Source organism: Suncus etruscus, chromosome 2 (genome assembly GCF_024139225.1).
Source record: "Suncus etruscus isolate mSunEtr1 chromosome 2, mSunEtr1.pri.cur, whole genome shotgun sequence".
Classification (NCBI taxonomy): domain Eukaryota; kingdom Metazoa; phylum Chordata; class Mammalia; order Eulipotyphla; family Soricidae; genus Suncus; species Suncus etruscus.
The window spans coordinates 51,322,260-51,349,912 of record NC_064849.1 but is presented as its reverse complement, the minus strand read 5'-3'; the positions used below and the strand labels follow the sequence as shown (position 1 = coordinate 51,349,912).

The window sequence follows — 27,653 nt, the reverse complement described above, 5'->3', positions numbered from 1 at the left end:
ACCATATCAGATGTTGGAGATCAAACCCGGGTCAGCCGCATACAAGGTAAACCTACTGATCTCTGTGCTATCACCCTGGTCCCCTATAAGATGTTTTTAAGTAGTACATTGGAGGCTACAATTATAGCCTTTTACCTTTTATAATATGAGAAGTTTCTAAAGGAATACAACTAAAGTAATAAATTAATTTAACATATGCTCCAAAAATAGTTATAAATTTAATTTAGCAGATCACAGGATTTTTTTAATGAAAAGAAATAGAAAAGAAAATGTCAGTGTACATATTCTGTCATAATGTAAAAACTGTCTTGTGATACCCTTATTTCAAATTGGTGCTGTGTAGAGAGAGAGAAAAATTGTGTGTTCAGCTATGTATAAATATATATTCTCAAAGTCAATTATGATTAAAAATTAGCTAAAACCACGTATGTGGGGGTTGGATAAATATCACAGTAGTCTCATATATACAACCTACAATTTTATATGGTCCTTCTATTTTTTTGTAATTTTTTATTTTTTATTATGAGAACAAAAATGCAAAGAAAGAGGACAAGGTAAAGTTACAGTGGAAGGACAATCACCCATAACATAATTCTCAGAAGTTCCCTTGCTGATATCTTAACTTTGAAATTTCAGCCAAAGAACATTAAGATAAATAAGACAGAATCCATGTACAATTACTTTGTCCCTCAAGTCCCCAGCTTGTAACACATTATAATATTTTCTTAACAGCACACAAGGCAATCTAAAGCCATAAAACTTACATAACTCCTTAAACATTACAGGCCTAGTATTTTTCTACATTTCCATGTACATGCATATTAGCTTAAGTTAACCTCAAATTTTAAGTGGGTTCTTTTTAAGGATTAGAGTCAAAGGAGCACAGTAAAAATGTGCTAGAGTGGCAATTGTTGTTTGCATAGGCCCACCAAAATATGAGGGACATGGAAAGGAATAACCTTGACCTAAATACAAAGAGACCCAACCCCTGAAGTTTCCTGGCACAAGACCAACTCTAGGCTCCAGGCAAGCTAGATCGTCCAATCCAAGACATTGTCTGTAGTCCCAATACACTTTTATTTTTCACACAGTCTCTGTTGTTGGTATCATGTTTCTGTATTAAAGATCCTGGAATCTGCATATCCTACATTGAAGTCAGGAAGTGGAGCATCCTCTCCTTTCACCTCACAATCAAAGGGCAATGCAGGGAGCCCTGTCCTGTAAGCAGGTCGTTGTTGTTGTTAAGTCTTCTCAGCGTTAAGGGAAGTCTCTTTTGAGCAGGTCAATGTCTGAGCAGTGTAGGGTCTTCCGTGGTAGAGGAGGATTACTTCCGGGTGATATTATAGACAAGCCTGGATGTTTCATGGATGGCTTCCCTGGTTCAGGGGTGAATGGAAAATGCCCTTTCTTCTGAGGTCTGTGCCAGGTCGTTATGTCAATGTTCAGGGTGTAAGGTCCCTTTGCACTACAAGATTTGTGTGTTCCAATCTCTATTAGATAGGATCTTATTTGTATGTATAGTATTTTCCCATTTTAATGTGCCTATGCAAAAAAGGAGCAATGCCACGTACAACCTACATTTTGAAGTACAATGCCCTATATTTGATCCCTGACACCTCATATCCCCCACACACTACCAGGTATGGCCCCTGAGGCCTCAAAAATTGCCAGCTTTAGCACTGGTGGTCCAAGCATTGCAGGAATTACAGGGCAGAAACATTGCACTATCTTGTTTAGTTGTTTGTGTCACTTAGATTAGAATCTTAGATAACCAAACACTGGTTGGAGCTCCCCTTCTCTCAAAGAAACACTCATTAATGTAAAATGCTGTGTATCCTCTGATTAAAAACTTGATCTGAAGTGTAGGAATTTACTGAATAAAGCACTATGTTATCAAAATGAATTTTTCCAATATGACTCCTTTTTCAGGAGTTGTTGTTAAGTAATCTATCATTTTAATTATTTTAATTACTTAATGAAATTATAATAATTTTCAATGTAATGCTACTGTGATAGTACTCACAATATACTAATCTGTACATGCAGCACTAATACATTAAATAACTAGCTCTAATATCAAGTGGCATTTCTAAGTGTAATTTGAAAATACTGATAGAGCTGTAAATAGTAGGTAATGTGAAATTGCATGCACTGGTTTCTATAGGTCCAAATGCTCAAGAACCACTGATACTAATGTTGCGGTTTATAGCTAACATCACAACTTAAAAAATAGTATTAACACAGGAGTTAGTGAAAAATAAAGATATGGTATTTTCCCATTCCAGTTTAGAACCTATTTAGAGCAGGTACTATCTGCAACAGTTGGTTATTGATATTCATTATTTCATTGAACTGTGTCATTCAAAAGCAATATACTCCAGAGAAACTGTACATGAGGTGATGGAGAGGATAGATGCTTCCCTTTCTTTCATATAGCTGACACTGGTTCAACCCTGCATGGTATCTGGTCTTCTAAGCACCACCATGAGTGACTACTGAATATAGAGCCAGGAATCAACCCTTAAAATCTTTTGTATATAACCAAAAATAAATAAAAATAAAAATGAATGATATGCTCCCTATAAGTGCTATAATTTAAATAACTTGAAATAAATGCTACATATTTAAATAAAGATAATAATTAGCTAGACACATTAAATGAAATATGTTGTCAGGCATCACTTTGTAACACTTTGTAACAAGGGCTTATTCTGAGAAATGTATTGTTAGGCAATTTCAACATTTTGCAAACACCATACAGTGAAATTACAGACCTCAGTAGCATAAGCAACTGCACATCTTAGCTGTACTTAGTTTATACAAAAGTATAGCCTGCCAAGACTCTGGGACAATGCTGTTGACTAAAACTTTGAGTACCTAAGGACAATACCATGTTTAAGTCACAGAATAGGTGATATTCACTCAAGAGAAATATGAGAAACATTGGTACTTTCAGGAAAGTCAGTGTTCCTTTTGAAACAAAAAGGTATATAGAAATTTTATGGATTGCCTATGGGAATAGAGAATGATGTATCTGCTATAAAAAATAAGTATTATTTCCTCAAAAAGGTAAATAAACATAAAGGCCCAGAGAGAACAGTGACCAAAGTGCCTGACTTGCAAACCAAACACCAATGAGGCCTGAAATTCAGTGCTCAGCAATTTCCTATATGCCTGTGTTCAGTCCTAGTAGCTCTACTATTTTTGTTTGTTTGTTTGTTTGTTTGTTTGGGGGGGGCACACCCAGAGATGTTCAGTAGTTACTCCTGGCTCTGGACTCAGGAATCACGCTTATCAATGCTTAGGGAACCATGAGGAATGCCAAGGATCATCAGACTTGGGTCAGCCATATGTAAGGCAAGCACCTCTATCATTCCAACCCCTGAACCATGACTCTGCTCTAAAAGATCTCTAGCACCACACAGTGTGAGCCTTCTCTGGCATAGAAAGTCAAGACTGTGCAAACAGTACTGTAACCAGGAGTCACGTGACATGAACAGTGAAACTATAATGTACACAAGCACTACAACTGAGAAGGCAACACCTCATGAGCATTAATGCAGGCTTTGCAACTACAGTGTGTACCACAGCCAAGTGTTAAAGCACCATAACCATGTCTGGGAGCTCCTGCAAATACCAAAACCAAGTGTGTGAGCACCACAACCAAGTATATGAGCCCCCATGAATACAACAACTGAGTGTGTAAGGCCCCTGCAAGTGTCATAACTACGTGAAGAAAGCCAAGAAAAATTCTATATTATTCATACATAAATACATATACATATATACCCCATACATATATGAATCTGTATAATAAGAACTTTGATATATTATATAGCAAGGTTTATGAAAATAGCTTTAGATATTCAAATCAGTGATTATTTTAATTATTGTAATTTTATTATGATATTGCAAATATATAAACATTATACTGTCACATTAAAATTTTACCAATATTAAGAAAAAATAAATTAAGAATAATAGGACAGTCATGAGTGGAGTAGTAGGCACTGACAGGTAGAGAAAGAAGCAAGTCAGTATACATACAGCTTACATGTATGAACCAGCAGGAGTAGCCTTCGGTCTGGCTTTCAATTTTCCAGCAACCAAAGCAGAAAGGAATATACAAATTATAGAAGAGAATGTAAGAACACATTAAAGGATGCTATTAACTTTGATTCTGCCTTTTAATTCAACCTTATATGGACCTTCTTATTTAAAAAAATAAATAAACATTTTCTCTTGTGGGCTTAGGGTTATTCATTGCTGCTGCTATTTAAATTCCACATTCTTATTTGCAAATAGGAAAAATGGAAAAATACTTTTCTGTGTTTCTCTAATCTGTTTGTTTCTTTTGAGTTCTAGAGAAGTTTCAATTCAAAGAAAAGGAAATGTTAGAATTAATATTACCTATGGCATAATTGGAACTAAGGCCAAGAATTGTAGATGGTTAGAGATACTAAACTCATAATTATACAACAGTTTTTCACATTAAAGCAGAATGAGAGATGTGAAAGGATAATGTGAAGATTTAGAATAAATGCCATTTATTACAAAAGTGCTTTAGTAAAGAATTAGTATCTCCTTATTGCTGTGCTTAATGCTGATTTCATTTGTATCAGCTTCATTAGTCTCAAGTCTCAATCTGAACAGTTTCATTGAGAGGAATTCAGTGTGTAAGGGTTAGATTGTGTTCTATAATGATTTTTATCCAGTTGTTGTAAACCTGTAGTTCTGCATTCCTAGACCAGGAGGCATAATAATAACACTCTTTCTAATCTAAAGAATATCCAAGCCTCAGTGTTTGCTAATTTTATATTGCTTCCTTCTAGTTCCTTTTCTGTAAAGAAAAAAAAATACAAATTTAAGGTTGTTGATAAGAATTGTATCCTGTTGTTTGGTGACAGTAAATCTAAGCATTAAATATGCTTATAATATAAGTATTTTAAATTGTACTACATTTATCTGGCTACTGGTAAAAAATTATCATGCCTTTCAGAATATGACAAAGTTTATAGTTTGTTGCAAATATATACTGTCCTGAGTAAAAAAAAAATATTTCTATAGCTAGGATGATTAGTTTTATGGTGGTGATAGGTTTTCGTTGCTCTCTCAAATGTTCTCTAAGAATGACACACTGAACAGTTTACAGTGATTATAAAATAAACTTTAATCCTGGGGGAACATCTTTCTCAATAAAACTCATGAGGTTTTAGCTCTTTAATTTTATGAATTACTCATTGGACTCCCCAGTGACTTAAAAATGTTTTCTCCAGGAGTTAACTTGGTGCTGTTTTACAGTTACATTCTGAAAAAGGATAAGAAAAAGAATAATGGAAAGGATAAAGAAGGACCTTAATTGTCCCATATTTTCCATTAATCAGATTCTTTTTAAGATAGGCAAGCTTTAAACTTTACAAGGTTCATTTTGTTTTTTTTCTTCTTTTTTGTTTTTGTTTTTAGGGCCATGCTTGCTGGCACTCAGGGTTTCTCCTGGCTCTGTGCGCAGAATTAATTCTGGCAGTCTCAGGGGACCATATGGGATGCCAGAAATCAAACCCAGGTTGGCTGCATACAAGGCAAAAGCCCTTCCTACAAAGCTGGTGCTCTGGCCCCTTGTTTTTTCTTCAAATTGACTAATTTTATTCTGAAAATGTCTTTATATCTTTATTACTACAATACTGCTTTACAGCCTATGTATTAGGAATATAGTTTCTTTCTCTTGGAATACATGTTCCTACATCTCAGCCACCACCAAAGTACTAATTTCCTCATGCCACAAACCACCAGGCCCCTTTCTTTTGACACTGTAGAGATTTCTTTTAGCTTTCAACTCTTTATGAAATTATTGCCTTCTTCATATAAGAACCCTATTGACTGACCTACCACTCAGCCTGAAATATTCATAGATCACTCTGGTTTTCAAAGGCCCAGAGTCAGCACTAAAAAGTTTATGCCTATATATTAGCATTATTTTATTAATTATTTTGGATGGTTCCTTTGGTCTTGTCACAAGTTCACATTATATATAATTTTATGTGGTGCCACTTGTCTCCTAATTAGTTTATCATACATTTTTCCTTTCAAAAATGTAATTAAGAACCAGTTTTTACTATAGTTTTCTTTCAATACCATTATTTTTGTCTTTTATTTGGTAAGGCTTCCTAGTATACCAAGCTTATATAATTTTATAGCCAGGTTTTTATTTTGACATCATGTACTTATCTCCACTTTACTCCTCTTAAGATTCCTGAAATGTTATTTTCAATCTCTCACTCAACCACCAACAATATTGAACCACATAATGTATAAAATAAATTCCCAACTTTTAAAATAAAATTCATAAGCCTCCTTTATACTACTATTATTAATATTTCATATTTAGTGTTTTTCACAACAAAATATATTTGTTTAGGTATTATAGTGAAAGGTTAGAAGAGAGAACTTGTGTGTAACTTGTTCAAGAAAAAATGCAAACTTTGCAGGCCAAAGTGGTAGCACAGCAGTAGAGCATTTGCCTTGTACGCGGCTGACCCAGAATAGACACAGGTTTGATTTCCAGCATCCTATATGGTTCCCTGAGCCAGGAGTGATTTTTGAGTACAGAGCAGCCAAGAATAGTAATCCCTGAGCACCGCAGGGTGTGACCCCCCCATCAAAAGAATGGCAAATGTCTCCAAAGAGGAGAGAGCTGGAGGTACTTACCCTGCATTAAGTTAAAGAAAAGAATTCTAACTCCTATTTTTAGGTCTGAGCAACTCCAGAATGAGAGTGCACTGATACAGATTATTTTACAAAAATGTTTTTGCCTACCACCTTCAATTACAGCACAGCTGCCAGGATACTGTCCTGCATATAGAGAGGCTCTCAAATATTTGTTAACTGAATTTACTATGACTTCTAAAAATTAATCATTGACTATTTCTTGGATACATTCCCACAATTTCCAACTCCAGTACTTTTTCTTATGTTTTTCTGTTCTTCCTGCTATACTTATCTCTGCCAGATTCAGACTCATCTAGTTCAGAACATAATTTAAGTATCAACTATTCCATTAATTTTTCCTAATCTTCTGAAAAGAAGTGATTTCATAATACTTAAAAAATTTTATACCATGTGTTTTCAGTGATTCTCTAATACATATACCGCAGCATTCTTATATAAACTATCATTATATAATTTTTTATATTAGTTTCCCTTTTAGGGCTTTCCTTTTTTTTTTTTTTCTTTTGGTTTTTGGGTCACACCCAGCAGCGCTCAGGGGTTACTCCTGGCTCTACGCTCAGAAATCGCTCCTGGCAGGCTCAGGAAACCATATGGGATGCCGGGATTCAAACCACCGACCTTCTGCATGCAAGGCAAATGCCCTATCTCCATGCTATCTCTCCAGCCCCCTAGAGCTTTATTTTTTTATATATAGCAGCTCGTCAGTAAAATTTATGAAACAAATTAATACACAATCAAATTAAATGAAAAGTTTTTCCTGCTGTGATAGTTTGTGCAATATACATAGACCTCTGATAAATGTGTGAGCATATAAATAAATTTGTTTAGTCTACTAAATCAGACATTTGCAGAAATGTATACTTTATTTTTTTATTTTTTTCTAATTTTTACTGTGATCAATGTGAATTACATGTCTTTTAGTTATATTTAATGTACATAGTACAGTGAATTAGGGCTATTCCCACAACCAGTGTTGTCCTCCCTCTACCCCTATTCCCAGCATGCATACCATACCTCCCCCTTTTGCACCCTGGGCTGCTAGTGTAACAGGGGAAGTTTGATTCCTGGTGCTGTTGCAGGGAACTATGTTGGTTCTACAGTTGGGATCTAGGGTTCGGGGTTAGACGGTCACTGTCTGATTATATGGATCTAAGTCGAGTCCCTATGACAAATGTTCAGAGTGGGAGGCGCCCTGGTATAATGGGTTCTTATCCCAAGTAGACCAGAGCTGGTTTCTATACATAAGATTTTCCCTTTTTAGTATGCCTATGCAAAAGGGAACAGTGCCATATTATATTGCAGGTGCATTTGGGGATAAGAATTACAGGCTGTATAGTCTCTGTGCCCTAGTTTAGATCTGAGCTTTTATCCCAAGCAAGACTTTTTCTTCTAGAATTTTGTACCAAGCAAAACCAAAACAAGTGAAATTAAAATATATATATATATATATATATATATATATATATATAAATAAAAAAGTAATAAAGGGATGGAGGAGGCTACCTTTACCTTTGGCAATAAACACAGTAAAAGGTATAACTATTGAGGTATTAAACATACACAGCAAATATAGATATGTGTATAGATACTCTGTGTAGATATTAAACATACACAGCAAATATAGATAGAAACCATTTTCTTTATTTTTATTAGTTTTGTACTTTATAGAAAGAAAAGATGTATAAGGAGATAGCCATTAAAAGTAAATTTATACATATTATCAGATAACTAACTATAAGTTATTGTCTATAGTGTCTTAGTTTATCAAATTTCACACCTATTTTAGAGTACATTACATTGTAGAAATTTAAGTACTTTTAAAAAATGAAAATTAAGAGGAGTTCTACCCAGTGGTGCTGGAAATTCAAACCAGGATCACTGTCACTGCAGGACATACAAGTACCTTAATTCCTGTGTTAGTTCTGTATGCCTATAAAATCAAAGTTAAAAAAAAATGATACCTGGGGCCAGAGAGATAACATGGAGGTAGGGTGTTTGCCTTGCATTCAGAAGGACAGTGGTTCGAATCCCGGCATCCCATATGGTCCCCTGAGCCTGCCGGGAGCAATTTCTGAGCATAGAGCCAGGAATAACCCCTGAGCGCTGCCGGGTGTAACCAGAAACAAAAACAAAACAAAAAATTATACCAATTTCAAAAGACATACATATAAATTAGTATATTCTTCTGACTCTTAGTAGATACCTAGATCCATGACAAGTTATGAGGAAAAGTGAATTTTTTAGATGTACAGTTTTTTGAACATTAGATATGAATACAAATGGCTAGGAAGAGAGAATGCTTTCTTATTAAAAGAACTTCACTGAGTAAAACTAGCTTTGTATAGCATATTTCAATTGTAAATGTTATTTTCCTTTTTCTATGACATATATTATTAAATTATTTATAAACTTAGTTATTTTTAAATTTCAACATAAATATATTTCCTAATTTAGAAGCATTCTTATTCATTACTTACAAAAACATTAACAGTTAATATATAGAACATAGTAAAAATAAATTGATCCCTTTGTACTACTCTTGATTTCTATAAACTTTCTAATGCCACTGCTGTCATAAAGAGCTTAGTAAATATTGACTGAGTATGACGATGATGATCCAGCAATATTTTTAAGACTAGGTGGCACTGGCAATACGGTCAGATATCCGGGACTTAATATTGTCATTTTGCCACAGGACATTTCCACCTGGACTACTCCGAAGGATAAATGTTTGCTTGAAGTTAGACATTTAAATCTGTAAATATTGCAGTCTCGATTATCTATGAGGTAGCTAGGATTTTCACTCTTTTTTGTCATGCTGATATTGTTCTCCAAAATTTAAATAGTTCTAAAAGTGTGCAGAAGACAAATGGTTAATTAACTATTTTCCTCATAAAAGTTCTTTTTAACTCAATTATGTACAAATCAATTTGACATACTTAATATTCCAAGCTATTACTGTAATTTTAAGTTTATGACAATTTATTTTACTATTCTATTTTAATATAAAAATATTCTAGTGTCCTATTTCTAGTTATTTTTATAGATGTTTTAATTAGATCAAAAGTAAGTATTCAATTATAATATTTCAGGTGAAATAATCTGGAAATTAAAAATTCTAGACATCTCAAAAGACAATGGGGAAACCTATATTTCCATCATAAGTATAAGACCTGTATAACACTACCTCTTTATTTCTTATTTCATTTTACTTAAAATCATTTTTCACTATACACATGTGAGCAAATATATTTTTTATTTCTATTTAAAAAAAATCCTAGACATTGTTAAAGGTTAGTTTTCTTAGGTATTACTAATCTGAAGAATATTTTACTGGACACTATTGATATGTAAAATACTGGTTTAATTCATGAAAATTTCCATTGTCCTGTCAAGATTGTTGTTCTTAATTGTAAAAGGTAAAAATATGGGAACTTGGGGCCGGGCGGTGGCGCTGGAGGTAAGGTGCCTGCCTTGCCTGCGCTAGCCTAGGACGGACCGCGGTTCGATCCCCTGGTGTCCCATATGGTCCCCCAAGAAGCCAGGAGCAACTTCTGAGCGCATAGCCAGGAGTAACCCCTGAGCGTCACAGGGTGTGGCCCAAAAACCAAAAAAAAAAAAAATATGGGAACTTTGCATGTGACAATCCAAGTTTGATACCCAACACCACATATGACCCATGAGCATCGTCCGTGTGACCCAGAGCACAAAGCCCTGAGCACCACTAGGTGTGGTCCCAAACCAAAATAAAACAAAAACAGACTAGATGTTAGATCTTAATCCATAAAATACTTTTATAAGACTCCACAGATATTCCACGAGACCACCTTAAGATATTTTTGATTTATGCCAGCAAAGAAAGAAACGAAACAAGATCACAGTCTTCCTTCTTATTAATCCCATTAATCTTATAATCCCTTATTAATTAGTATGTTTGTGAGTTATTATCCATTTTTTATAGTTGGGGAAACTGAGAGATGCGGAGTAATTTGCTGTAGGTCAAGTCAGAGCCAGTTACAACAGCATAAGTATTACCTAACCCATCAGATAGTTGGGCCTTTTACTCCATTTATGAAAAAACTTCCACCACCCCACCCACACACCCATACCCACCTTCTATATCCCTCTGCTCAGAAATACTTATGAGGTAGAACTGGTACTTCAAGATTATTTTCACTATTTTCCTAATTTGGATATGCTTGATATGTTTATCAAACAAAACACACCAGTAAAGTCTACGTTAAAGACATGTTAAAACTGGAAAAGAATCTAACCAGCTTTAGAGTTTAAGTCTTTGTCTTTGTTCAGCTGAACCACACAGATCACAACCACAGCCCATGTGGTAGTCTATGAATAGATACAACTGGTGTTTTTAGAATTAAGTTCTAGTATTATATCATGTTAGAGTTGTAAAGGCAACAACAGTGCCTGAAAGTAATTTTATCTACACAGTTATTTGTCTTTGTTGTTATTTTGATACTGTTTTATCAGTGATCTTTTATAATAACTAACATATTAGTTGTGTTTAGAAGCCATAATTACTCTATTAATCACTTTTATTTCTTTGTGAATTGATTTATTAAGAAACTGTTTATATACTAAGGGCTATAATCTTTGGAAAATAGAGCAAGGGCGAATAAGTTGCAGTTGCTACTCAAATAAAAATTGCATAACAAGAAAAACTATATTGACATAAGTAAGGTGCTACTAAAATAAGTTTTCATTGCCATAAAAATGTCAAAGGGATAAGTTATTCAGATGACAATTGTCAAAATTATTGATTACTTGGTAATCATAAATAATGTGATGATTCTATTAGGAGGTGAAAGAATATGCAAATCCAGCACAATGCCTGTTAGTATTCTTATAACAAGGACATGTAACAAATATTACTGTTACTATGGAATCATGATCAAAACTGAGAAAAAAATGAATATGAAAAGTATCACTTTCTCTAAATTTGGTTCTTTATCTATAGTAAATAAAAACATGGTATTGAAATAGAAGTATACACTCAGACCTTTGAAATATAATTGAAAAGACTTACATCTGTGGACTTTAAAAAATAACCTCAGATCTATGAACAGTTGATTTACAAAAAGGAAATCAAGAACATTAAGTGGAGGTAAGTTTTCTTTAACAAATGGGGAAAAGTGACTTGTCCCTTGCAAGAGAGTAAAATTGGACCATGTCTCAAACCATGCACAGAACTTGGTCCTCAAAACAGATTGGAGGGCCAAATCAGGACTGTCATTCTTTGTCCAAACCTGTGTTTAATCCACAGCATCCCATCTGGCCCCCATACTCACCCGCAATGATCCTTAAGGGCTGAGCACGACTAGGTGTGGCCCAATACCAAAAACACACATTAGATGTCAGAATTGAATCCATAATACATTTTTTTTTTGGGCCACACCCGGCAGTGCTCAGGGGTTACTCCTGGCTGTCTGCTCAGAAATAGCTCCTGGCAGGCACGGGGGACCATATGGGACACCGGGATTCGAACCAACCACCTTTGGTCCTAGATCGGCTGCTTGCAAGGCAAACGCCGCTGTGCTATCTCTCCGGGCCCCATAATACACTTTTAAATGACTCCACAAGTATTCTCGAAAATCACCTTCAAGTATTTCTGGTTTTTGCCAACAAAGAAAGGAACAGAAACAAGATCATATTCTCCATTCTGTCACCCAAGGATCATTTTTTGCATTCCATACTTAGGTATCTGAACAGACAAGTTGTTAAAGTTTTTGTCCTGTCAAAATAATTTCTAAAAATCAATAGCCTTACTTCATTTTCTTTAGATATCCCTGATGTTGGGTTCTGCAATCAATAAAAGTTTGAACTATGATAGAAATCTGTAGGATTGACAATCCAACAAACAATTATGAAAACATTAAAATAAGACATACATAAAGAATACATTTTAAATAGTTATTTTATTAGTATAAATGCAAAATATAAACTTCTTGAGCACCCTGAAATAGCAGCTCTGGATCTACAAAAATCTCATTGTCCCAGTTGTTTTAAAAAGTTCATGAAGCACAAAATATGGAATGATTTTAAGTACTTGACAAAGTAAAAAAATATACTTTTGCCTTGATACAAAGAATATCGCTTTTGTAAAAGGGGGCTGACATACTCAGCCTTGAGTATAATTCCTGAATGTTATATGGACAGCACAGTAGAATTGTTTCTGATTTTTCAATGAGGAAAAATAGTTAAATCTTTATACTAATTTATATATAAAGCAAAAAAGAATTTTATTATCAACTGCATTGAAGAACGGGTGAAATAAAACAGTGAAAATGAAAAGTAGACTCTTCATTGTCATTCACCTTGTAGAAAACTTTTTAAAATAGCTTGCTCTTAAAACTGTTTCATCCTATTTGAAATTTCTTAATTTTCTTTATTTTTCTTGGCTCTTGTGTTTTGTTGCTTCAGGTTTTTCCATCTTGTCACTCTTACATTCAACAACATTAAACAGTTTAATGGTATTGCCTCTGAGCCAAAGTCCTCCATCATCCTCTTACATAGACCTGCTGGTTGGTTAGTGTCTTTGCGGGCTGCAATGCTACTATCAGATTTCAGTGTTCTGCTGGATTGTTTCTAGGAAACTAAATCTTCATTCCCTGATTTAATCTAACTGCAAGTGATTTCCAAACAGGGTAAAGGGTTTTTGAAATTTTCTGATACAAAAGTTAAGTTTGAAAATCAAATCTTAGGGGTCAAAGAGGCAGTACAGTGGGTAGGACACTTGCTTGCAGGAGGCCAACCCAGGTTCAATCCCTGGCATCCCATATGATCCTCTGAGCCCACCAGGAGTGAATTCTCAAAGAATTCTCAGCTAGGAGTAACCCCAGAGCACTGCCAGATGTAGCCCCAAACTTTAAAGCAAAGCAGAACAAACCTACAGAACATTTAGGACACTATATTTTTATCTTTTGCTTCCAATAACTGATTCCAAAATGATTCTTTGTCTTCCTTTGAAGACTTTTCCCATGGAAGATATTAAAATTTCTTTCACCTGAGTGTTCTAAAATCTCATAAAGAGGTATTTGAGTGTGGATCTTCTTTCATTTATTGTGCTCTGTACTTACAGGTGCCTTCAATTTGAAGATTCTTGTCTCTTATCTCTAAGAAATGCTCAAGATTATTTTGATAGTTTTTGCCCCTCTATTGGTTTTTCTCATGATTTCTTTCTCTAGTTTCCTGATTGCCACATGTTATGCCTCACAAACTTATTCTCTCATAATTTTTATATTTTAATTATTTAATTTTCTGATATATGTCCAAAATTCCCTGTCTTGAAACATTAATATATAAATTGATTTTAAATATTTATTGTTGCTTTTAACTAGCTTTCCATTTTAAAGAATGAAAATAAAATTTATATAAAGGTAAAATTTTTACCATAGCTATTTATTGTGGAACTTTTAGAGAAAAACATATCCATATATCAAGTTTAATAGAAGTTAACAGTTTAATTTAATTGTATTAAAATATACATAATAAATTTATCATTTTGGCCATTTTATGTATAAAATTAAGTGGTATTTAGTATTTTTAAGTATTCCACAGTCGAGTCATTAACTTTCAAATGAATTTAGATAATTTTATTCTAAGACACAAACTTTTTATTATTTTTATTCATTTTTTCAGTACTGCTTAGTGGTAATGTCATGTAATGGCTTTAACCCAGGGCTTTGCACAAACAGGATATATCTTCTGTCACTTTAAAGAGCCACCTTCTGGGCTCCTGATTTATTGTTCCTTTTTAATTTTTACTTCCTATTTCAGACACAGAGATTTATAAAAACTCTGGTGATTGGGTTTCATGCATAAAGCATTTCACCACCACACTTTCTACCGGAGTGTCTGTATCCCACCACCATTAACTATTGTCCCAGAGCCCTTCACTACCCTGTGATAAGCTTCCTACTGAAAAATCAGTTCGCATTTTCTGTTTTCTTTGGGCTATTGTTATGCCCTTACTAAGTCCCAAATATTAGGAAGACCTTACTGTGTCTGTTTCCTTTCTGACTGATTTTACTATGCATGATCTTCTAATGATCCATACATATAGCAGCAAATTGCATGTTTTCATCTTTTTCAAAATTCCAAGATAATTCTATTCTGTATATAAGCATATTTTTATTCAGTAAACTGTTCTTGGACACTTGGTTTCTTTTTTCCAGGTTTTTGGCTATTGCAAATAGTGCTGCAATGAACATAGGAGTGCAGAAGTCTTTTCTGAATAGTTTTGGATCCTTGGGATAGATCCCAGGAAGCAGATTACTGGGTTATATAGAAATTCAATTCAATTCAATTCCAATTTTTTAAGAAAAGTCTGTCTATTTCCAAAATGGTTGAATAAGTCAATGTTCCTACCAGCATTGGGTGAATATTCCTTTTACTACCTATCCCTGCAAGCAATGGTTATTTTTGTTCTTTTTTGTGTGCCCATATTTGAGCTCATTAAAGATCCTCGGTATATTACCTCTAAAGTCTTTATCTGAGATGTTTATCCAGTGGTTAGAACTTTTTAAGTCTTCTGGACTTCACTCATTCATTCTTGATTAAAACAATAAAATATAATTTCAAGAATCTTCCTTCAAAATATTTTAAGCCATTTACCATAGCCCAGAGCATTCATTATACTCAGTGGTGAAAAACTGTAATCCTTTCAAGATCAGGAACAAGGTAAAGTTGCCCACTCTCACCACTACTGTTCCATACTGAATCCTTTCCATAGCAATTAGGCAAAAAAGATATTAAAAGAATCAAGATCAAGAAAGAAGTCAACTTTTCACTATTTCTAGATGATATGATACTAATAAAAATGATACTAATAAAATCTCAAAATTCCAAAGAAGAAAGCTTCTGTAACAGGCTTCTACAATAAAGGGAGCATCAGCAAAATAAAAACACAGAAATATATGACTCTTCTCCATGCAAATAATGAAATAGAAGAAAAAATTAAAATTAAAATTTTTGCTATTCAGAGATGTTCCTCAGAAAATAAAGTACTTAGGTATCAGCTTAACAAAAGAGGTGAAAGACGTATACAATATAAACTATAAATAATTATGAAAAGAAACAAAAGAGAACAGAAGAAAATGGAAACACAAAACCCTTTTATATCTTGGACTACATGTCTAGACTTAAATCCTTGAAGCAATTATTTTTCAAAAAAGTTTTTCTTAATTTTGGGGTAACACTCATTGATTTTCATGACTTATTCTTGATTGTGTGCTCAGTAAGCAGTCCTGACAGTGCTCAGAGGAGCATATTTGATGCCAGAGATTGAACTAGATTAGATTATGTCCAAGCCTATCACCTTAAACCCTGAATTATCTCTGTTTACACTTCAGTGAATTTCTTTGGAGAAAAGATAGCAGAATATTTGCTCTCATCAAGTGCAATCTCTGTGCCCGAGTAAATAAATGCATTTAGAGACTTGCATTTAGAGTGCTGCAATTCATATTTTAAAGTCCTATTTCTTTTTCTTTCTTTCCTTCATAAAAGTTGCCCTCACACCATTTTTTTTTGTTTTCACACTCATCAATTTTCTGTCTATGAAGAGTTAGCCCATTGTCTTTAAGAATTTATACCATGGGCCAGAGAGATAGCATGGAGGTAATTCATTCACCTTGCATGCAGAAGGACGGTGGTTCAAATCCCGGCATCCCATATGGTCCCCCGAGCCTGCCAGGAGTGATTTCTGAGCATAGAACCAGGAGTAGCCCCTTAGCGCTGCCAGGTGTGACCCAAAAAACAAACAAAAAAGAATTTATACCTTAATTTCATTTTTATAGGTTTATTTCATTCAAAAAAAACAGCTAATTGATTTATATTAGTGTGACAGTAGTTATTAAAACTAAAACTCTGGATTGGTTGGATTAAAATTCAGGGTTTCGGGGCCGGCGAGGTGGTGCTAGAGGTAAGGTGTCTGCCTTGCAAGCGCTACCAAGGAAGGACCACTGTTCGGTCTCCCTGCGTCCCATATGGTCCCTCCAAGCCAGGGGTAATTTCTGAGTGCTTAGCCAGGAGTAACCCCTGAGCATCAAATGGTGTGGCCCGAAAAACCAAAAAAAAAAAAAAAAAGAAAGAAAGAAATTCAGGGTTTCATGGATTGGAGGGATTAGAATCACTAAATGCCAATATTTCCCAAAGCATTGTACTGATTTAATGCAATCCCCATAAGAATACACATGACATAGTGACTTGACTTAAGCCTCAATTGATTGGACATTGCCAATCCAACCTTGAACCTTGGCTCCCATCCTTGGAACTGGCACAGTTTTCTGCACTAGCACCAGAAATCAAACTCCCCCAAGGGGGAGACCCTAATGCATACTCCTTGGCACCAACTTATTCCAGAGAAGTTCACATGACACCCTTAACAGCAACAACTTGTTCTAAGGGCAGATTTCCCTGCCTCACCAACCACCAACCATGCTCCATGACACCCAGGCTTTGACATAGGATTTATGTAAAAACCAAGATCTATAATTACAGAAGCCTAACTACAACAACTACAATTGAATAGAACTTTTTCTGGAACCATGAAGAAAGATCTTTGGGTGGACAGTTAGTATGCCTGGAGCCTGTAGTCCGTCTTATGATAATGCTTCATGGGTAGAGATACTTTTCTGGCCAAGTGTATTTACTTTCTTATTGCCCTCAATGTTTGCTGCACCTATGCAAAAATAAAAAAATAAAAATAAAGAAAAAAAAAACCTGCTGCAGCCACCACCAACCTTTTTTATTTTATTTTATTTGTATCTCCTAGATAGGGACTCCTGCTTTTTTCATAGACCCTCAGGACATGAAGTACTTTATTTTACCTCATATTTCTGTGTCTTCCTACAAATTGTGAAAGGAACAAAAATGTGAATGAGGCCCAGGATCCAAGAAGTCTCAGGTGCACCAGTGGGAAATAAAAAAGGTCAAAACTAAATACCCAAGTCAAAGACACTGACAGTAGAATTGAGGCCCATACAATAACAATCTAAACTTAAAATGTTACACTGGTAGGACAGGGGCCAAGGGTTGAGTTATGAGATGCATTCTGGGAACTTTGGTAGAGGGAGGTCTATATTGGTAGTGGTAAAGGCCCTACTTCACTGTTACTATATGCTTGAAATTCAACTATGAAGTATTTGTAATTCACAGTGGTCTCCATGTAATATATATATATATATATATATATATATATATATATATATATACTCATAACATTTTTCAGAGAAGTAGATCAAACTCTCCTGAAATTCACATGGAACAATAAACATCCACAAATAGCTAAAGCAATCTTTAGGGAAAAAAAGATAAGAAGCATCACTTTCCCCAACTTTAAACTGTACAATAAAGCAAGAATCATTAAAAAAGCATGGTACTGAAATAAAGACAGACCCTCAGATAAAGTGGAATAGACTTGGATATTCTATAAAGAGTCAAGAAATACAAAGTAGAGCAAAGAAGGATTCTTCAACAAATAGTGTTGGGAAAACTGTTCAGCTACATGCAAAAAGTGAACTCGGTCAATTTAATGTTGTTGTGCACAAAGGTCAAATAAAAATGGATTAAAGATCTTGATATCAAACCTAAAAATATATTAAAGAAAACGTAGGCAAAGCACTCTATTACATTGAAGCTTAAGGATCTTCACAGTTAAAACATCATTGGCCAAGAAAGTAGAAGTAAAGATAAACAAATAGGACTGCATTAAACTGAGAAGCACAGAATTCTGTGCTGCAAAGGAAACGGTGAATAGGATACAAAGACTACCCACAGAATGGGATAAACTTCACCCAATATTCATCTATTAAGGAGCTAAAATTTTAGATATACGAGTTATTGGAAGAACTTAATAAGAAAAAAGCATCTAACATCAGAAAATGTTGAGAAGAAATTAACATACATTTCCTCAAAGAAGAAATGCAGATGGCCAAAAGGCACATAAAAAATGCTCCACATCACTAATCATCATGGAGATGCAAATCAAAACAAAAATGGGGTATCATCCTCACACCGGAGAGACTGGCACACATCACAAAGAACAAGAATAGTCAGTGCTGGTGAAGACACGGGATAAAGGGACTCTGATTCACTGCTGGTATGATTGTAAACTGGTCCAGCCTTTTGGAAGACAATATGGATATTCCTCAAAGTACTAGAAATTGAGTTTCCATATGATCTAGGATATAACCTAGGAACCAGAAACACAATAAATAAAGTCCCTCTGCATTGCAGCACATTTTACAATTGCCAATATCTGGAAACAATTCAAGTGCCCTGAAACAGATGAGTGGCTAAACAGATGAGGAACTAAATGGAATGGAATAGTATGCAGGAAATACTAATACTATGTAGGAAAAATGAACTCATGAAATTTGCTTATATGTGGATGGATTTGGAGAATATTATGCTGAGCAAAAAGTGAGTCAGAGTGAAAAGGATAGATATAGAATGATCTCACTTTTTTATGGGATATAAAAAAAACATAGTATGGTAAAATTTTCTAGAGATAATAGAGATGAGGGCCAAGAGGACTAGCTCATGGTAGTAGCTTGCCATAAATTGTGGGTGAATGCAGTTAGGGCAGAGAAAGGACCACGATTTCAATGATAGTTGGAAATGGTCACTCTATACAAGAACTGGTTACAGAAAGAAGATAAAGTGATATGCTTGATACCCCTTAATAAAATATTGCCAACTGTGGTGTCTAATATGAAAAAAAAAGGAAGAAAGAGAGTGAAGAAAAATGTTTGCCACAGAAACAAGGAGAGGGAAGGGAGAGGGCAGTAGAGAAACTGAGGACATTGGTGGTGAGATATGTGATTGGTGAAGGAGATTGTACATGATGTGACTGAAACCTAGTTATAAACAACTTTGTTACTAAAAAAAATAGCTGTATTATATATCATCTTGTAAACCATGATATTTTTAAAAAGTCCTTCTAAAAATTCAAAAAATAAGACAAAAGTGCATCTTTGCTTTATAGAAAAATTTCATTGACTTTTTTAATATCTTTATTTAAGCTCCATGATTACAAACATGTTTGTAGTTGGGTTTAGTTATAAAAAAAAGAACACCATCCTTCACTAGTGTAACCACCACCAATGCTCCCCAACTCCCTCCTCTCCCACTCCTTGCCTGTATTCAAGACAGGCATTCTATTTCTCACACTCATTACCATTGTCATGAATGTTGTCAATGTAGATATTTCTCTAACTGGATATTTAAAAAAAATCATGAATTTTCTTTGCTTTCATCATGTGTAACACACATGACATGTAACATCTTGACTCTGATTTTGTACAGCTATGTCATTTTTTTTTCAGGGCCACACTGAACTTTGCCCTTCTTGCTCCAGGCACTGCAGTCCTGGAGAGCTATAAGGAAGGACCTTATAGGGCACCAGGGATTTAAATAGGTTCAGATGTATGCAACTCACATACTTGCCTATGGCACCATCTATATAGCTTAAGCTCTGCTGCTCTTGAACTCAAGTTTTACTGTGTAACAAATTCTCCATTTTGTTTATAGGCTTGGTGCTAATGATCTTTCTTGTTAGTAATATGATTTGCTTTTGTTTTGTTTTTGGTTTTTGGGCCACACCCGGCGGATGCTCAGGAGTTAATCCTGGCTGTCTGCTCAGAAATAGCTCCTGGCAGGCACAGGGGGCCATATGGGACACCGGGATTCGAACCAACCACCTTTGGTCCTGGATTGGCTGCTTGCAAGGCAAACGCCCCATGTGCTATCTCTCCGGGCCCTCGTAATATGATTTTTAGATGAAAAGTATACATAATTTTTGCTACATATCAAATATATTTAAGATTATTTTATACTAAGAAACCACTAGGCCTTTCTTTTTTCTTATATATTGATACTTATATGTACATATTTCTATGGAGATATGTAAAGATCTGACATTCAATTTTCAAATCAAAGCAAAGAATTATTTTTAAAGTACCAACTCTAAAATGTTCTGCTGCATTGTAGTTGTTCAACAATATCAAGTAATAAATAAATAATAAGTAATAAACAAATAAATATTAAAGTTTATTTTTTAAATAACTTTAAATTTATTTTTTTGTTTATTCACTTTGTTCAGCACTTGACCACAAAGGACTCAATGAAAAAAGAGAGAGATGCCTACTCAACAGTCTCTTTTTATTGAACTTGGAATAACAAATATAAGATTTAGAACTTGGCTAAATTAGTTATTATATCACAAAATATTTAACTATACATTTAAATTTATTTAAAATATATTAGAAATATATGCATTTCAGAAGTAGTATTATGAATATTAGCAGTAAGTGAAAACTGAGTAAATGAAGCTATATCAAGTATTCCTCACTAAAAGTATCTTGCCAGCTTCTGAGTAATGCTTTGACTTGGTTTGAACCTTTGTATGTAACAATTTTTGGAACAAGTTACTACAGTTCTTTCAGAATAATATAGGTCAAGAGAAGTTCAGCTGTAGGTGGGGTAGCTGTATTTGTGGGGGACTCTTAATAGATCCATTCCATTAATTGTCATGAATTTTTTTATTAACAAAACCAGTATGTCAGGTTCAGCCAGCTAAAAACTGTTCATATAGTTGTTATCTTTATTGTCAAAAGAATATTGTGAAAATGGGGAATTATACTGCACAGGGTTTAACTCTTAATTAAACAGAGGAATGGCACTGTCCATAAACAGTAACTTTGGGGCATATTATCAAGTTGACATAGTGTTTCAGTTGTGCAATTCCCATCAACTTTAAAGCCCTGTGCTTTAATTTCAGTGTCTTCTAGTTAGAACTAATGCCATAGCTGTCTACTAGGTACTTTTAGTTAATGTGATTAATGTCAAGTAGCAGGATGTTCATTCCTTTTTTCCTTAAGCTTTACTTCATTGTTTTTTTTTATTATTAAATGGTATTCCATATAGTTGTCTTTCAGAACTAAGCAGTAGAATTACTAGCAGCAATGGTAGTTTGGAAAATGAACAGTGTTACTTATCAATAAAAGAAATGTTTTTCAATTCCTATATGGTAATCTTTATTATTCAGGATTGTGTTGAGCATTAAAATATTTTTGGAGAAATTTCAAAATTCTTCTTAGGTGTATTGTAAGCATTCGTAATATTATTATTCATTTTCTTTGTATCTTCCCTTTTAAGGTCATAATCACTCTTTATTTCCCAATTCCCAATTAATTTAATTAAGAGTATGAATGTAATGGTTTAAAAAATGAAACGGGGACCTGAGCAATAGTAAAGTGGGGAGGACTTGTGCCTTGCAAACAACCAACCCAGCTTTGATTCCCAGTACTCCATCTAATCACCTAAGCACCACCAGAGGTGTGTTTCCTGAGTCCAGAGCCAGGAGTAACCCCTGAGCCAGGTATGACCAAAAAAAAAAAAAATTAAGAAAGTAAACAGGAAGTGACTATGGTGATTTTCTAAGAATCTCATAACTAATCTTTGATATTCTACATAGTAGAATTTGTAATGTATATTTGTATTTATTAAACTCTTTTTTTTTTTTTGGTTTTTGGGTCACACCCGGCAGTGCTCAGGGGTTACTCCTGGCTCTACGCTCAGAAATCGCTCCTGGCAGGCTCAGGGGACCATATGGGATGCCGGAATTTGAACAACCGTCCTTCTGCTTGCAAGTCAAACGCCCTACTTGCAAGCTATCTCTCCGGCCCCTAACTTAATCATATATTTTTCTTATTAAATTTTGAGGCTCCTCCCCTTTCAATTTTAAAACTGGAGAGGGAGCTCGCAGTTGGACCCAGCAGAGCGCACATGCCAGGAAAGCCGTCCCTCTTTTTTTCTGGTATGTCACGGTCGCTAGTCGGACAACGGGCCACAGCTCTCCTGGACTGAACACCCCACGCCAGGCGGGTCTTCATGGCCGGCCCTGGCAACTCAGGCCCTTGGGGGCAGGCAGAGGAGGGAAACCCCTCCCCTATGTATATTGGACACCCTGGTTTTTTTTTTGCTAGTAATACTATTTTTCAGAACGGCGCAGGCGCATTTATACTTTTCAAGCCTTATCCAAAAACGTTCCTGATCCTAGGAATAGAATCAGGATGCCCAAGATTTTGATAAAACACTCAAATTGACCTTTATTGTCTAGTCTTTTATGTATTGCCTCTCCCCTCACTCCTGTGTCTCTCCTACCTCCTCATACCCAAACCCTGAAACATTATCTTCCCCTTATTCAACCCTCCTTATCCTCAGTTCCTAATTGGGTAGACACCAAGACTGACCTTCTGCCCCAACACCACTATCCAGCTCCTCATTGAAAGACACCCTCTCAGTCCCCAGCTCATGCCTATACAAACAACTAAAACCAACACGCCTGTTGACCCATGCTTGGTGGCCCTTCATGCCCCCATTAAACTATGGACTGTTGCATGATACCGAAATCAGCTTCAGCAAAACCCCTATATACAATATAGGGTTCCATAATGCCGCAAAACATGTCTCAAACTCAACTATCACCTGTTGTCTTCAAATATCCTTGTTTTCTTTCTTTTTTTTCTTTTTAAAACATAAAAGGGTCACATGTATCTCTTGTATATCTCAGATGTATTCCCTTAACATCTATAACTCTTTTCGAATATCCTCATATAGTGACAATTTTGCCCACTAGATTAGTTATTTGATTGTTTGATTTTCCCCCTGTGAGATTTGTTTTATAAGCAATACCGGTATAAGAGTAACTCTGTGGGCCCAGAGAGATAGCACAGTGGCATTTGCCTTGCAAGCAGCCAATCCAGGACCAAAGGTGGTTGGTTCAAATCTCGGTGTCCCATATGGTCCCCCGTGCCTGCCAGGAGCTATTTCTGAGCAGACAGCCAGGAGTAACCCCTGAGCAAAGCCGGGTGTGGCCCAAAAAAAAAAACCAACAACAAAAGAAGAGTAACTCTGTATAGATTTCACGTTTATACCAAGTTTCGGGAAATGTTGGACTTTATTTGTCAGCCCCCAGATGCACTAACAATATCTTGTGGCATTGCTTCTCTTTTGCATAGGCACATTAAAATGGGAAAATAATACATATGCAAACAAGTTCTTATCTAATAGAGATAGGAACACAAATTTGGTAATGTAATTAGGCCTTTTACCCTGATCATTGGCATCATGATTTGGCTCAGGCCTCAGAAGAATGGGCATCGCCCACACACACCTGAACAATGGATACCATCTATGGAAACAACCACAATTGTCTTTAACATTACCAGGATCCAAGCCTCTACCAGAGAAGACCTACCACTGTTTTGGCATTGACTTACTCCAAAGAGTGCTCCCAACACCCAGGTGACTCAGCAACAGTCTGCATGCAGAGCAGATCATTCTGCATTTAATGATATGCTGAAACTAGAAGATGCTCTACATCAGCCTGACATTGATGAAAGAAATGCACAGAATCCAGAGTCTTTAAATATAAGAGTCTGATACCAATTATAGCTAAAGTGTGAAAAAGTTTCACCGGGACCTTGAGAATGACTGGAGTTGGATAGACTGGTATGCCTGGAACCCAGAGTCTGTCTTATGACAATAACTTCTGGGGTGAGGCCTTTTTGTAATCAGGTCAAGGATTTTTTTTTTTCATTTTCTCCATTTTTCTGGACCTATGCAAACATTGGCAATTACCACTATCACAACTTTACTATATTTTTTTACTCTTATCCTTTAAGGAAAAAAGTACAACTTACTGAACTTAAAAACAAATTACTGTAGTAGAATGCCTGTCTTGAATACAGGCAGGGGATGGGAAGGGAGTAGGGGGTAATGTTTCACTGGTTATGACTGTAACCCAAATATGATCTTGTTACTTAAATAAAAAAATATATTTAATTAAAAAAAATTTTGAGGCTGAAAAGATTCCTGAGAAGATTGTATATTATTCTTTGTGGCTTGAACCAAGCTTTATATATGTGAGTCATGCACTCTACCACTAAACCACAGAATTTGCCCAAATATCCCTAATTTTGACATTTAGAGGTTACTTACTCACTAAATGTAAGTTAAACTGAATTTCCATACATGACGAGTAAGCAGAATTTCCACACAGGGAAGAAATAGATTACTGAGACAGTAATTAGCGACATCACTAGAAACTCAATTTTTTTGTCTGTTTATTTTTGCAATACAGTAAGACATGATGAAATCCACAGTATGGAAAAGGAATAAAAAAACAATTAAATGAAAAATTTATTTCCTCAAAACAGTTTAGGTATAAACAAAAGAAAAAATAAATAAATAGAAAAAATTTTTGATCATACAAATTCAGAGTGCTATGAAAAAAAGACATCAATTTTGAAAGAAGGACACTATGATAGTAATTCTCGTTCAGCATTTACTTGATGGGTAAATTTCTCAGGCCTTTTAATATAACTTAAAATATTTTAAGTGTTATTGTACAAGCTATAATATATGTTACGTGTTCAAGTGGATACATAAAATACTGAATGCACTCAACAAATAGTAAGTTTTATTATCTCCAGTTTTAGTCAGATATAGAGATCTTAGATTAACCAAGGTAATAAGGTTAGAATTTAACAGAATTATTGGCTTTTTTGTTTCTTTTTTTCCAGATACAACCTTATCTCTGAATTATTGAAATTTTCTAGGCCATTTAGTCAGAACTATTTATTCATAATGTTAAATAATTTAATCCATTTCTTTACCTTTTACCTAAAATTCAGGACTTAATATGCGTCATTCAGGCCATAATCCCAGATAGTTACTTTATTTTTTTGAGTTGAGTTTCTTTATATATATATACAATATATAATTATATAATATATATATATAATTTCTTTATTTAAACACTGTGATTACAAACATAATTGTAGTTGGGTTTCAGTAATAAGAACACCCCCCTTCAATTTTTATATGTTTGTGAATTTAAAGATCCTAGAGTCAAAGATATAGGGAAGCATTGAGTTTCATGCCAGCAATTTAATTTACTCTGGTTCAAACCCTAGAGTACATTGTAGAGGTTCTTAGGCACCCCTCAAGGTGGCTTAGATAATCCAGATAATCCCTCGAATTCCAGGGTCCAACCACCACATCCTCAGGCCCTTATAGTGAAATGCAAGTCAAATTGGTCATATTATATTATTACTGAGTAGGTTTCCCAAGCCTCTGGGCTTGTCAAGCACCACTCTACCAAAATTAACTTTAAAAGTTAAATTGGGGCCGGCGAGATAGCATGGAGGTAAGGCTTTTGCCTTCCATGCAGAAGGACAGTGGTTTGAATCCCAGTATCCCATATGGTCCCCCGTGCCTGCCAGGGGCGATTTCTGAGCATAGAGCTAGGAGTAACCCCTGAGCGTGCCGTGTATTACCCAAAAACCAAAAACCAAAAAAAAAAAAAGCAAAAAAAAAATAAAAGTTAAATTAAGGAATCTGGGGTCTAGAGAGATAGGATAGGGGTTATGGTTCTTTTGGGGTGTTGATTATTTGGCCACACCTGGTAACTCTCAGAGGTTACTCTTGGCAATGCGCTCCGAAATGGCTCCTGGCTTGGGGGACCATATGGGATGTTGGGGGATCCAACTGCAGTCTGTCCTAGGCTGGTGTGCGCAAGGCAGACGACTTAGGCCCTGCACCACCACTTGGGCCCCAGGGTTTTTTTCTTGTGTGTAATTTATGCCATTTGGATTTCCAACACTACAAGATTCCCAAGAGTAATCCCCAAGAACAGGGCTGGGAATGCCCCAGATCTAATTCAGACTTTCTTCTCCAAAATAAATATGCTGGGTTTTTTTTTCTTTGTTTTTGTTTTGTTGTTTGTTTTGGGCCACACTTGGCAGTGCTCAGGGGTTACTCCTGGCTTTGTGATCAGAAATTGCTCCTGGCAGGCTTGGGATGCCAGGAAATCAAACCCGGGTTCATCCCAGATCAGCCATATGCAAACCAAATGCCCTACTGCTGTGCTATCGCTCCAGCACCAATATTCTGTTAATTTTAAAGGGTACTAGCAAAAACTTCTATAATCAAGAAAATTTTTTTAACATTTATCAGAATCTGCATCATGAGCCTAACAATCTATGACCTAGAAAGTATAAGACACTTCTACATTATGGTCACATGAGTAACCCCCAGTAAAGTATCCACTTAACAGTGGAAGCTTGTGTTGTCTGACTTCTATTTATCACTTTGAAAGTTCTCTGATCTAGCTTATGCTCATACAGAATTTGAGGATTCAGACTTCTCCCCACATTTATCCTTCTCTGGGACCAGTCTTCTTTAACAACTTTGATATTACTCTTTCACCCTCACTACTCACACTAAATACTGTATGTAGCCCATTACAAAAATTGTGCCAATAATTTTAGTCAATGCTTAAATAGAACTTTACTTCTGTAGTTTTTTCTTATTGCTAATCTAAATTGACCTTCACATCAGAGGTGTAAAGTAAGTCATATTAACTATTTGCTAACTGAGGTATCTAAAATAATGTTTGGTAATTAATTCAAAGGTATCCTATAAGTAAGTGAAAGAGCACATTCCTATAAGCACAGAACAAGGGGTATCTTCTCTTCGAAGTCACTGTTCATGAACTTGTTGCTGACAAATGATTATGAAAGTGTTTCACCAGAAAAAAAAACGGACTGAAATTATATAAACTATATTGTGATAGGAAAGCTACGTGCAAGAAGCACATTTATAAATTCATAATAATAAAATACTGTCAAAATATTAAGTTGAAAATATATTTTAACATTTTTTTCTCAGTTTAACCACAGGGAAGATAACATTGCAAATGTCTTTTTTGAGGCAGTTTTACTATGACTTTATTTTTACTATCCCTTTGCAGTTACTTGAATCGTTTGCGATAATTATCAGCTCTTTCCTTAGACCTTTTTCTACTTATTCCTCTGATTTAATTCCTTCCTATATGCTAA

The 27,653-nt window shown here is 35.2% G+C and overlaps 1 protein-coding gene across 1 annotated transcript in view; it reads left to right on the top strand.

Annotated features, from left to right (window-relative positions):
• Positions 1–27,653, top strand: part of MIPOL1 (mirror-image polydactyly 1) — a 251,632-nt gene that overhangs the window by 144,817 nt on the left and 79,162 nt on the right. The gene's annotated exons all lie outside the window — the stretch shown is intronic.